Below are 14,143 nucleotides of genomic sequence, written 5' to 3'. Positions count from 1 at the left end.
GTAGAGACGGGGTTTCACCATGTTGACCAGGATGGTCTCGATCTCTTGACCTCGTGATCCACCCGCCTCGGCCTCCCAAAGTGCTGGGATTACAGGCTTGAGCCACCGCACCCGGCCTCTAAAGGTTTTATATTGATTTGGTACGTTAGTTAGAGCATGCTATAATAATTGTACTTTGATTGGTGGCCTATAAAGCAATTGTGCTTTTTATGGTATTTATGAACTGGTTACATTTTAAACAATAAATAAATCTTGACTTTATGCATCAGAGTTTCTCTGTGTGTGTATTTTTATTTGTTTGTTTTGAGACCTGTTCTGTCGCCTAGGCTGGAGTGCAGCAGTGCTATCATGGCTCACTACAGCCTTAACCTCGTGGGCTCAAGTGATCCTCCGGCGTCAGCTTCCTGAGTAGCTGAGACCACAGGTGTGTGCCATCATTCCCAGTGCCTCACTTTAGGCTAAGTTTTTCATTTTTTGTAGACAAAGGGTCTTGCTTTGTTGCCTAGGCTGGTTTTGAACTCCTGGGCTTAAGCAATTTCCTTGTTGGCCTCCCTCAGTGCTGGGATTACAGGCATGAGCCACTGTGCCTGGCCCTGCATCATAGGCTTTTGTTGTTGTTGTTTCGAGATGGCATTTCACTCTGTCACACAGGCTGGAGTGCAGTGGTACAATCTTGGCTCACTGCAACCTCTGCCCCAAGTGATCTGCCTCCACCTCCCAAGTAGCTGGGATTACAGGCGCACACCACTATGCCTGGCTAATTTTTGTATTTTTAGTAGAGATGCGGTTTCACCATGTTGGTCAGGCTGGTCTCAAACTCCTGATCTCAGGTGATCTGCCTGCCTCGGCCTCCCAAAGTGCCGGGATTACAGGTGTGAGCCACCGTGCCTGGCTACGTCATAGTTTCTTAAAATTACCAACTGTTGTCTTTGTTTTTCCTATTTTAATTAGTTTTCCTATTTTAACTGTTATCTTTGTTTTCCTATTTTAATTTTTAATTATTTCTGGGTTAGTTTCTGTACTTTTGGTATAATTGCATACTTACAACAGGCTTCAGGAAAGTAATTTTTACCAAATGCAAGGCTATTTGCAAGTTAGTTTTCTGATTTAGAAGCCATAACTCTTTGCTGGATTTGATTATTCATTATTTAACCAAACATTTTTCAAATGCCTTTCTTATTTTCTGTCTTAACTGCATAGAAGTAAGCCCATTTCCAACAGGATTTTGAAGTAATTCTGGAGTTTGAGATTAATACTTTTAAAAAGAAACCACAGTTCATTTTCTGCGGAGAAAGCTTTTAATCAAATATACATATAGTACCCTGTGTCCTTGATTAAACTGAGGGTTTGACTTTTCTCCATGGAGAATTTGAGTTGATATTTTTGTAGTTTAGGAGTTTTGACTTTTCTCTTTTGCCTTTATGTTAACAAATTTGTGAGCTTGCAGGGTTATAATAGAAAGAGTATAGTGTTTGGAGTCAGAAAGTCCTAGGTTCAAATTTTAGCTTAATGAGCAAGTTACTTAATTTTTCCAAGCCACAGGTTCCTTAGCTATGCAATGGAATAATATTACCCATCTATTGGGGTTTTTGTGGGGATTAAATCAGATAAAAGTGCTTAGCATAGCGTATAAATGTTAGTTTATTTTCCTTTGGCAATTATTTAGGCTTAAGGGCAAAATTGCCTACTTATTTTGGAATAAATCCAAATTTTATGGTTAATTTTAGGCTTTTTCTTCAAAGTCATACTTTGGATATGTCTTCCTCCTTCCCATTTTTTAAAAAAATCCAAATTTAAATCCAAATTTTATGGTTAATTTTAGGCTTTTTCTTCAAAGTTAGACTTCTGATATGTCTTCCTCCTTCCCATTTTTAAATTTTTCTTAAAATAGGAGTTTTTACTCCTATTGCCCATGCTGGAGTGCAATGGCACGATCTTGGCTCACTGCAACCTCCGCCTCCTGGGTTTAAGTGATTCTCCTGCCTAAGCCTTCTGAGTAGCTGGGATCACAGGCACCCCCACCCCCACCACACCTGGCTAATTTTTGTGTTTTTAGTAGAGATGAGGTTTCACCATGTTGGTCAGGCTGATCTCAAACTCCTGACCTTAGGCAGGGGTTCCACTACCTTGGCCTCCCAAAGTTCTGGGATTAACAGGCATGAACCACCATGCCTGGCCTTTTCACCGTCCAAATTTTTAAAACTGTTTTTTTACTTGCTAAATATCTTTCTGTCATATGTTTTCCAGAAGTGATGTATTGTTATTGAAGTGTAATTAAAAGGAAGGTAGTGCTTTTTTTTTTTTTTTGAGACTTGAGTCTCACTCTGTTGCCCAGGCTGGAGTGCAGTGGTGCAACCTCGGCTCACTGCAACCCCTGCCACCTGGGTTCAAAGCGATTCTCCTGTCTCAGTCTCCTGAGTAGCTGGGATTACAGGTGCTTCCCACCACGGCCAGCTAATTTTTGTATTTTTAGTAGAGACGGAGTTTCACTATGTTGGCCAGGTTGGTCTCAAACTCCTGACCTCAGGTGATCCACCTGCCTTGGCCTCTCAAAGTGCTGGGATTACTGGCGTGAGCCGCTGTGCCCAGCTGGCACTGCATTTTTTAGTGACAAGATTAAATAACTTGACAGAATGGTGAGCTCATATTCTGAACTCTTACAATTTACCTAATGTCAAATTTCTGGAAAAAAATTACCTAAATCTAAAAGTTAGTATGATATACCATAACATTAATTGTGAATCCCTGAGGGGGCAGCTATAAAGATAAAATGGAGTTTAGGATCCCCACCACACATAACACAGACAATTGTGATTGAGTGTGCATTGGCACATGTACACCTGTGTGCTCGCCTCTCCTCTCTTCTTTGCTTCCCTCCATCACCAGTATAGGTTTGTTGCTTTGAATTGGTGAAGAATGGGAAGGAGAGTCCTTTTGGTGACAAGAGAGCAAACTGGTTTTACTTAGCTCACCAAAACATTATTTTGATTCTTTTATTTTCAATATAAAGCTATTGTTGTAAGTGTGAGCATGTCCGAAGGGAACACCATGGGATAGTAGTGAATTGAGGCTGATAATCCAGTTTTGGAGCTTAAGTCTGCAATTCCTGGACTAATTTGGCTGCTCTGTTTTTGGTGGCTTTGTTAGGACCATTTTCAGATCACTTCATTTTCCTGTATGATAATTGTATTAATATTCCATAACAAGATTAATCTGGGCCAAGGGCTTTCCTGTGAAAGTACTATTTTCATGATAGGAGAAAAATAGAACAGCATGCCAAATGTGCAATTTTGTTATCCCATCCTTAGGTAAGTGAGTTTAGACAGCCTGAGCTAAATACCTGTATTTGCAAAAGCACCTCCTACCCCCATGCTTTCTTTTTATCTTTTAAAATTGTTTGTGAAGATCTTTTTTTTAAAATACAGAGACGAGTTCTCACTGTGTTGTTTGGTTGGGTTTCAAACTCCTAGGCTAAAGGTTTCTCCCACCTCTGCCTTCCAAAGTGCTGGGAATGCAGGTGTGAGCCACTTTGTTCAGCAGCTCAAGTTCTTATTCTTTTAACTCTGTTGTCCCTTACTGCCTCCCACTTTCACTCCTTAATCCCCCTTCTTTGTTTAATAGAAGGAGACTTTGTCTTGAGTAGTCTCCAAGTAGAGTATTTTGGAGAGACTTTGAATAAATCCTGACCCAAGCCTTATCACAGCACTTGGGCATTGAGCTTACCTTCATTCTGCTGTTCAGTAGATATGGAATCTCTGCCCCTCTTGATTAAAGCTACACAGCCCATAAGAAAACATCCATTGAGCTGCCTTCTTTACTTTCACTTGATCAATTTCAGTGTATTGTGGTAGAGGTCTTTGTGATACTCCTTTTTAGACTGTATGATCTTTGGGAATGTTTAACACTGCTGTGCCAAAGACCAAGAGAGGGCTTTGTGTTCTAACTCATTTGTTCTCTGCTTTTTTCTTTTTAATTATTAATAGTTAACTCTAAGTGAAAGTATAGAGCTGTTTAGTTTGAGCAAGGTTCAAGGAACACCATTTGTTGGCCTCTGCTTTCTTTTCCCTTCTTCCCCTTCTCTCCACTTTACTGTGGCATCATGATTCTTCCTTCCTGTATTCTTGGTCATTCTCCCAGTGCCTCACTTTAGCCTTACAATGGAGATTTATCTGTTCACCAATAACTGCAGTGGTATCAGTTTCAGTACATCAGCCTTTGTCTTCCTTTGCTTGAATGGATTGTTTAACGTGCTGTCTTGCCTCTTTCTGCTTAAGCGTCTTTCCTGGGGTCATTTTGACTTGCTGCTTACACAACTATATGCTCTTTGGGTTTGTGATACTTCATATTGTTGAAAGCAGCAAAAGATAGTAATGGAAATAAGATTTTTGGTGTGTGCCAGACCAAATACTATCTCTTATTTATTACTCTCAGTTATTCTTTGAGTCAGATGTTATTATCCCATTTTAGAGATAAGTAAATTAAGAGAGTGGTTAAACCTAAAGTTCCAGAGTTAGTAAGTGACATGACTGGATTCAAACCCAAGAGAGCCAGACTTCAAAATGAATGCAATGACCTCTACCGAGTCTGAAGGATACTGACCCAGTGAACCAGTCATGGTTCTGTTTCGAAGAAACATTTAGGTTCTGGTTCTCAGGGGGATCTTTATAGTCCTGTATTTGCAAAAACACCTCCCACCCCCATGCTTTCTTTTTACCATTTAAAATTGTTTGTGAAGATCTTTTTTTAAATGTAGAGATGGGCTAATTTAGGGTTTATTTCTGAACCACTTGGTTTTCATTCATAAGTTATAATGTTGTCGGTAGTTCTTAATATTAGTTTAACAGAACTAGGACTGGTAGTACAGTGGGCATTTATAATTTGAATATCTTCCACTATTAAGAATCACTGTGTTAGAGAAGTGGTAAGAAAATAAAAAACTAGGCCAGGTGTGGTGGCTCATGCCTGTAATCCCAGTGCCTTGGGAGGCCAATGCAGGCGGATCATGAGGTCAAGAGTTTGAGATTAGCCTGGCTAACATGGTGAAACCCTGTCTCTACTAAAAATACAAAAAGTTATCCGGGCATGATGACATGTTCCTGTAATCCCAGCTACTCAAGAGGCTGAGGCAGGAGAGTCACTTGAACCCAGGAGGCGGAGGTTGCGGTGAGCCGAGACCCTGCTATAGCATTCCAGCCTGGGCAACAGAGCGAGATTCTGTCTTAAAAAAAAGAAAATAAAAAACTAGAAATTTGTGAGGCATCTTGGAAAAAGCACTCTAAACTATATTAAGACTATTATAGACATGCTAAATTCTCTGTAATCACAAAATTTTAAGAGATCTTATAAAAATATTAGAGAAAGAAAGTATAATTTCTTCCCTTAAAGTATATAGACAGATTTTTAGAGCTATTCTTAGAAAAATGTTTAAAGGCATATTTGTTAAGAATGGTCAAGGTACGACTTTTTCTAAAAATTGGACTAGATGACCTCTCAAAATCCTTTAACTCTGTGGTCCAATTCCTGTGTCACAGACTGGCTTCATAGATAGGAGAGGGATAAAATTAAAAAGGATCTCATTTTCATCTGAGACTTATTTCAGGGTTGCTATTTCTGAATTAAAGAGGAAGTTTCCCTAACTTCTTTCGAATAATTTTTATTCTCCCTGTTGTCTTGAGAGGATCTCACCTCATTTTCATTGAGCATATTTCTTGTACTTCTGTGAAATAGATATTTCACCTCTTATGCACTCACTTTCCATGAGGAGATAGTAACTATGGCATTTCAAGGTCACTGACTGAATGGGACTGGAAAATAGGATCTTTAAGCCAGTTGAAGTAACAACAGATTTCTGTATGGCAAGCATGGTAGTCATTTTCATTATATATCTTTGCACACAAGCTTGAGCCTTTTAATTGGAATGTTTTTTTAAACCTCCATTGTGGAGTATTACATCTCTTTTTAAAAGGCCATTTTATTTTGGAAACCCACCTCATTATGTAGGTTGGCCATAGCTGTAGTTCCCTGGCTTTCCAGTATTGGCTCAGGAGGGTTAATGTGTGGAGGGCGACATGGCATGCCTTATAGTGGGCTGTGGCATGACTGCCATGCTGAAAATATTCACTTTTAAAGGAGAATTTGCTAAGTGGGACTGACATCTGCCTGAGTTGAGTAGAAAATCTGTTTGATGAGGACTTAAAAATGAGATGCAGTTTTTGAAGGACTTTGGAATTCCTAAATAATCTTGTTTATTGCAGCTTTCTACTAGTTGTATTTGCTGGCTAAAAGAAAAGCAAATGGAGCAGAGGAAAGTAAGTGAAAATGTGTGTAGGGTTTTTTGTTTGTTTTTGTTTTAGATAAGAGAAATGCTGGGGTTTTATTCTTGAAATTAAAATTGGGCCAGTAGCCTGACAGCAGAACAGTACGCTGCCCCTGCTAACTCTGTGATCATTGCTGCTCTATCAAAGTCAGTTATCTGTTGTTTACTAGATTTGGCAGGATTGTAGCAACCTCTTTTAAGTCAAAATAGAGGCCCTAATATAGTGCCCTTGGAAGAAGGAAATATTGTGGATATTGACTAGATGGACTGCTTATCTAGTAATTTCTTTTTGTTTTTGCTTTGCTACTTATGCATAGGCTCTGGAGTCAGACGGAGCTCAAATTCTTGATCTACCATTTATTAGCTGTGTGACCTTGGATGAATTATTTAACCTCTAGCTTCAATTTCTTTATCTATAAAAAAGATGTTATTAATAGCACCCACCTATTGGGTTGTTATGAGGATTAAAGGAGATAATGCACCTAAGTGCTTAACACAGCGCTGCTGCGTGCACAGTAGGCTCTGAATAAATGTTAGCTGTTAATGTTTGTTATTTGTTTCCAGAGCTTTATTCTTTGTTCACATTTTTTTGTTGTTGTTTTGAGACAGAGTCTTGCTCTGTCTCCCAGGCTGGAGTGCAATGGTGTGATCTCAGCTCACTGCAACCTTTGCCTCCCAGGTTCAAGTGATTCTTCTGCCTCAGCCTCCCAGGTAGCTGGGATTTCAGGTGTGTGCCACCACACCTGGCTATTTTTTTTTTTTTTTTTTTTGCCAATCTCAGTTTTTAATCATGGCAGGGCCTCACGCATGCACACGTGCACACACACGCACACGTGCACACACACGCACACACAGGCTTCAGATTTTGTTGAAAGCTGTGATGTTGACACTCTGCATGTGCTCCTCAAACTTGGTGATTTCCTTCTCCAGCAAGTCTGTCCCCACCTTGTCATCCTCCACCACATGCTGAATCTGCAGCTTCCGTGTATATAGCCCACAGGCACCAGCTTGGAGGCTCCCCAGACCAGCCAGTCCAGTTGGATGGAGCGCACATAGGCCTCCAGCTGGGCCACGTCGGTGTCATCAGCCCAAGTATTGACGTCCAGCAGGATGGAGGACTTGACCACCGGCGCAGGCTTCTTGGTCTTCTTTTCCGTGTACTGCTGCAGCTGCTCCTCCTACAGCTGGGCTGCCTCCTTGTCCTTCTCCTCATTGTCACTGCCAAACAGGTCAATGTCATCATCCTCATCCTCTGCTGGTGTGGCTGGCTTCTTGGTTGAGGGCTCCACTTGGAGCATGGGAGACACGTGCTGGGTCTGCGGGGCTGTGGCCCGGTGGCCTGATGGCCAGGTGAGCTCTTCTCCAGCACATTCAGCCAGGCCTCCAGCTTGGAGACAGCCTGCTGCAGCTCCTGCACCACGCCACACAGACTTGTTCTCCACTTCCAGACTGGCGATCCGGACAAGGAGCTTGCTGTGATCTCCGCTGGGGCTGCTGGAAGCCCCAGGGCCTGAGCTTCTGGCCAGGGATTTCTGGATGTTCTCTCTGGCTCTGGCAGTGTCACAGAGGATCACGCTGGCGCCATTCTCTTGGCGGGAAACACCAGCTACAGGCCCGTTCATCTGCTCTTAGAATCTCCTTTCTGCATCGTCGTATTTGAACTTGTAGAACCAGATCTTTTCATGTACTAGGAAGTTTGTAGCCATTTTTCTCATGCCAGCCAAGGACGCGGCGACCAGGGAGGAGGAATGGGCGGATGCAGGACACCTGAGGAAAGAGACTAATTTTTGTATTTTTAGTAGAGACCGGGCTTCACTATGTTGGCCAGGCTGGTCTGAAACTTTTGACTTCGTAATCCATCCTCCTCGGCCTCCCAAAGTGCTGGGATTGTAGGTGTGAGCCATTGTATCCAGCCTGTTTTTTTTTTTTTTTTTTTTTTGGGAGATGGAGTCTAGCTCTATTGCCCAGGTTGGAGTGCAGCAGCACGATCTCAGCTCACTGCAATCTCTGCCTCCCAGGTTCAGGTGACTCTCCTGCCTTAGCCTCCCGAGCAGCTGGTCTTGAACTCCTGACCTCAAGTGATCCACCTGCCTTAGCATCCCAGAGTGCTGGATTGCAGGTGTGAGCCAACATGCCTGGCCCACATTTTGTTTTTATATTCTGAGTATTATATAGTAAAAAAGGAGAAGAGGGTATTGATAGTCTTTTAAAAACTGATCTCAGTGATATAGTAGGAAAACCACTGGATTAGGAGATAAGGCTTTTAAGTTCTAATCCTGCCTGGCTGTGCCCTTAACTAGCTGCATGAGACTGCGCAACATTTATAATTTCCTTCTCAATTAAATTGAGGTAGCTGTACTAGATGTATCTGACATGCCTTTCATTGCTCAAGTCATGTGACATTTAGCTTTAATTAGAAAGCTTTGGTTTTGTGATCTCTTTGTTTTCCCATAGACTTTAACCTTGTTTCCTTTCCTGTTGCTCAGCAGGAATTGGACCAGAGTTGGCCAAAGCTGGGATGAGGAGAGGAGGTAGGAATCTCACCAGAGTTGGTTGAAATTAAGTTATTGACAGGTGGGAAGAAGTATTCCTGTGACTCTCTGGTTGTTCCTTTGTAAGAGTTGAAGGAAAGTAATGAGTCAGGTCTTAATAATAGTACCTCTGTGTTATTTCCTCCCCCCTTATTATCTTTTGTCAGAATTGATTAGCAAAGTGCATTTACCCAAGTATTTTCAGTGTTCCTGTTTGGATAATCTAAATGATCTTGTTCTTTTTTTTTTTTTTTTTTTTTTTTTTTTTTTTTTTTTTTTTTTTTTTTTTGAGTAAGGTTCTCACTCTGTCACCCAGGCTGGAGTGCAGTGGCACAGTCTTGGCTCACTGCAACCCCGACCTTCTGGGCTTAAGCAGTCCTCCAACCTCAGTCTCCTGAGTAGCTGGGACCCCAGGTCTGCACCACCATGCCTGGCTAATTTTTTGTACTTTTTGCAGAGATAGGGTTTCACCATGTTGCCCAGGCTGGTCTCAAACTCCTGGGCTCAAGCAATCTTCCCGCCTTAGTCTCCCAACATGCTGGAATTACAGGAGTGAGCCACTGCACCTTGCCTTTATTTAGTTAATTTTATCAACCTATGGTCCTAAAGGTAGATTCAGTGAACTTGCCTTTCCATGCTTAAGGACAAGTCCTGTCTTAGTTCAGACTGGTTAAATTCAAGGTTGCATTCTGTCAACTTTGTTTCTAATCAGTAGATGATAAGATTATATTTGGAGAGGATTTTTAATATATGTGACTCTTATGGTAGCATTCTGCTACTTAATAAAAACTTTAGGCTAAGCACAGTGGCTCACACCTGTAATTCCCGTACTTTGGGAGGCCGAGGTGGGTGGATCACGAGGTCAGGAGTTTGAGACCAGCTTAGGCAACATGATGAAACCCTGTCTCTACTATAAATACAAAAATTAGCCAGGCATGGTGGCAGGCGCCTGTAACTCCAGCTACTCGGGGGGCTGAGGCAGGAGAATCACTTGAACTGGAGACAGAGGTTGCAGTAAGCCAAGACCACACCATTGTTCTCCAGCCTGGGCGACAGAGAGAGAGACTCCATCTCAAAAAACATACATACATACATACATACATACATACATACATACATACATACATACTTTAATCTGTTAGCTTTTTTCCCCCTATTCTTCCTCCATAGTTTTTGTAGATGCTCAGACAAAGGCAGCAGTAGCACATGGATAATCAGGGTTTTTTGTTTGTTTTAACATTTCTTGTTAAAGTGTAATATTCAGCAATGGGGACCAGTCTGTACTCCTCATCTGTATGTTAGTCTGTCAATAAATAGGTTGCTCCGACTTTAAATTCTCAGCTTAAATTGTTTCTTTTTTGTATGTAGAATTTATGACCCTCTGTGATGTTGATCCTACCTAAAGCAAATAGAATAACTACGCCAGCAAAATGAAATACTGTAACAACAACAATATGCGTGTGTTTATATAGTGCTCACTGTGTGCCTGATGTGGCATTGAATATATATTTAATAAATAGAGTCAGGATCTTGCTTTGTTGCCCACCTTGTGTTGAACTTCTGGCCTCAAGTGATCCTCCTGCCTCTGCCTCCCAGAGTGCTGGGATTATAGGCATGAGCCGCTGTGCTCGCCAGCATTGAATATATTTTTTATTTCATCCTGAGAACAACCTTATGAGCTCTTTTAGTTCATATTACCTTCACTGTGTATGAGAAGAAATCGTGCTTTAAGCTGTTAAGCATTTGATTTGCAATAGCTTTGAGGAATTTAGTGTTAAAATATGAAATATTAAAAAAAAGATGTTAAGCAAATTGCCCAAAGTGCAAAACCAGTAAGTGTTGGAGCTTGAATTCCAGACCAGATCTGCCTGAGTTAGGCTTTTCTTTTATGTTCTTATTCACTAAAGCCTCCTTGAACAGAAGTGTGTGTGAGAGTTGGGCACATGCAGCTGGGTCAATTCTATATAAACCCGGTCAGATTCTGAATAGTGTAGATCTGATAAAGTCAATGTGAATTTCCCATCATTCATCGCAAGAGACTTAATGTAGCAAAAAACAGTATCTTGGGAAATGAGATGTTACTGTGGTAGGCGCACCGTTTTCTCTCACCTACCTCATTTTTGTTGTTATTGATGGTGGCTCTTGCTGTAGTAACTACAAAGGCAGCATTTACTTGACAAGGCGTGCATGCTTAAGGCAGAACACTGACTGCTTTTCATTGCTGGCAAATCCGTACTTCATCAGTACTGGCTACCTGTAAGGAATGTGAGGATGTTGGATTTTAGAACAGGAAAAACACAGCTTCCACCTCATTTCACGGTAGAGTTCACTTAGGGATACAGACTTTTTGGTGACAGTGACTGTTACTTTCTGCTTATTAATTCTGATACTTGCATAATGCTAACCTGGTAGATATTGTCAGATGACAAGCCCTCCTACATGTTCTCTATAAAAGAACTGCTAGTGACAAGCATTTTATTATATTAAAAATTCTACTTGGTACTGTTTTAAGTTAAAGCGTATTTATTATGAAGCCAATATTGTGAAATGTTCTTTTTTTTCTTTTTTCCAGAATGTAGCATTTTATTCTTGTAATAGACTAAGATACAGGCATAGTGTGTAGAATGAGGAGCTATTTGCCCAGGTGGACCTTAGTGAAAGTAACTTAAAGAAGCAAATAGATTTTGCTTATGTTTGGGAAAATGATCTAAGATGGGTGCTGAGACAGGGTTTCACGTTGTCCAGGCTGGTCTCAAACTCCTGACCTCGTGATCTGCCTGTTTTGGCCTCCCAAAGTACTGGGATTACAGGTGTGAGCCACCATGCCTGGCCAGGTGGAGACTAATATTTCAATGTTTGGAACTTAAGTTCAGCTTACTTAAGGGTCTAGAATGGGGTGTCCAATCTTTTGGCCTCGCTGGGCCACGTTGGAAGAATTGTGTTGGGCCACACGTAAAAATACATTAACATTAACAATAGCTGATGAGTTAAAAGAAAAAAAATTGCAAATAAATGTGATAATGCGTTAAGAAAGTTTGTGAATTTGTGTTGGGCCGCATTCAAAGCTGTCCTGGGATGCATGTGGCCTGCTGCAAGCTGGGTGAACAAAGTTGGTCTAGAAGTTTTCTATATTTTTACTGCAGTGTTCAAAACACAAGCTTTAAAAGTGGGGAAAGGAATTTTGGGTAAGACAGAAAGACAGGTTTGTAAAAGCATACATGGTCAGGAAACTGCAAATGGCTTCTTAAGACCGAAGGGCAATGTCAGTGTGAAGTGGCAGGCGATGGGAAAGGATAGATCAGTAGAGCCCAGACAGTGACAGAGCTTTGTACGTGTTGCTGAGGAGTTCAGATTTGTTTCTGCAGATAATGGGGAAACTTCTGATTTTTTTTTTTTTAGGTGGACAGATAGAATCAAGTTTGCTTTTATTAATTCATTTGACAATGTAGAATAGAAGGTAGACTGAAGATTGGGAGACTGTTGTATTCATTGAAGATTCATTCATTGTTAGAATACTATTGTAATCATTAAAGTGAGAAATAGTGACCTAGGCCAGGTACAGTGGCTTATGCCTGTAATTTTAGCACTTTGGGAGGCTGAGGTGGGAGGATCATTTGAGGCCTGGAGACAGGGTCTTGCTCTGTTGTTCCTGCTGGAGTTCAGTGGTGTGATCATGGCTCACTGCAGTCTCTAGCTCCTGGGCTTATGATCCCATTGTCTCAGCCTCCCAAGTGGCTGGGACTGCAGGCGTGAGCCACTGTGCCCAGCCCAAATTACTTTTTTTTTGAGATGATGTCTTGCCCTGTCACCCAGGCTGGAGTACAGTGCCATGATCTCAGCTCATTGCAACCTCTGCCTCCCCGGTCAAGCGATTTTCCTGCCTCAGCCTCCCGAGTAGCTGGAACTACAGGTGTACGCCACCATGCCTGGCTAATGGTTATAATTTTAGTAGAGATGGGGTTTCACCATATTGGTCAGGCTGGCGTTGAACTCCTGACCTGAGATGATCCACTTACGTCGGCCTCCTAAAGTGCTAAGACTACAGGCATGAGCCACTGCACCCAGCCTCAAATTACTTTTTATACATTGAAAGATGACGACCTGGAAATTAGTCATGACATTAATTTAGATAATAATACAGTTGAGTGACATAAACCTCAGAGAAGAGGAAGGTTTCTGTGCTATCACTCCACCCACTGGAGTGGAAGAACTTTGAGGGAGACAGAATACTGTTATTATATTCTAGTTCCTATAGATAAAGAGTGTTTGCCAAGAAGGTTAACTTCTGTAGCCGAGCTCCTTTGCAGAGAGATGAAGGAACAGTTTCATAGATAGATTTAGTCTGTGATTCTCTATGGAGACAATTACTGTCAGTTCTCTGTCCTAGCAGCATTTGGAAAACTGCAGCTAAGTGACCTGTTGTCATTTCCTCATGTTACTATAATCTGGTGTCAATGACTAATGATCTTATTGGGCCAGTTATTCCCCTCCAGTGATGCTGGCATCAGGAAGCACATTAATAGTCTTTAAGAAATACATTCCTTAAAAAACAGGTAATCACTTTGGAGCTGGTCCTGGCAATGTCTGAATAAGCTGGACAAGTTAGAGAAAATCTTGAGCCTGAAAGCTGCTTTGTCTTTCCACTTGGTTTGGGCAAGGTAAGAAGAGATCAATCAGTTATAATTTGATGGGATCTGATGTTACTTTTATTATGAGATATATCACTTTAATATGATGCTTCGTCATTAATGTTTTAGTAATCTGACAGCATTAGGGAGAGTTGATATTCCCATTTTATTATTTCTTGGCTTCCTGACAGAACTGTGCATTTAAAGGCACTTAAGATTTTAAAAGGTGTATCTAAGAAAGTGGTTAAAAAACAAACAAATCTCAAGTGGCTTGATCTGACTTACAGACTCTAACAATGTGTAGCTAATTGTAGATAGATTTTATTATTCACAGTATTGTGTCAAGTCCCCTGTGCATATCTTCTGTTTTGGAGCATAAGTAATGGAGATGTTATCTTGTGCAGCTTTATGTTTGAGGAAGTCGTTTTCAAGACAGAAATAGTAGAATAGTGTTATTCCATAATGTACTTTCCCTTTTATAGAGCTTGCTAAAATTAAGGTTGGGCAATAGGCCCTTGGGCTAAATGTGACCTGATAGAAAGTTTTCGCAACAATGAAAAAAATTACAATTATCTAATTCATTAATTTTTAAATAGTTCTTTACCCAGCTGTTTCCTTTTGCAGTAATCCAACATTCAGAGACATGGCCCCTTTTCTAATTGTTCAGA

At 41.1% G+C, this 14,143-nt stretch overlaps 1 protein-coding gene and 1 pseudogene across 7 annotated transcripts in view; one reads left to right on the top strand and one right to left on the bottom strand.

Moving 5' to 3' along the window:
- The window catches only part of SIK3 (SIK family kinase 3), a 245,081-nt gene that overhangs the window by 76,129 nt on the left and 154,809 nt on the right, over positions 1–14,143 (top strand). The gene's annotated exons all lie outside the window — the stretch shown is intronic.
- On the bottom strand, positions 7,101–8,172 carry LOC108300562 (annotated as a pseudogene).

The sequence above is a fragment of the Cebus imitator genome, unplaced genomic scaffold (genome assembly GCF_001604975.1).
Source record: "Cebus imitator isolate Cc_AM_T3 unplaced genomic scaffold, Cebus_imitator-1.0 Scaffold28, whole genome shotgun sequence".
NCBI classification, from domain to species: domain Eukaryota; kingdom Metazoa; phylum Chordata; class Mammalia; order Primates; family Cebidae; genus Cebus; species Cebus imitator.
The sequence above is the reverse complement of the archived record's forward strand: the minus strand, read 5'-3'. Positions and strand labels throughout refer to the sequence as shown.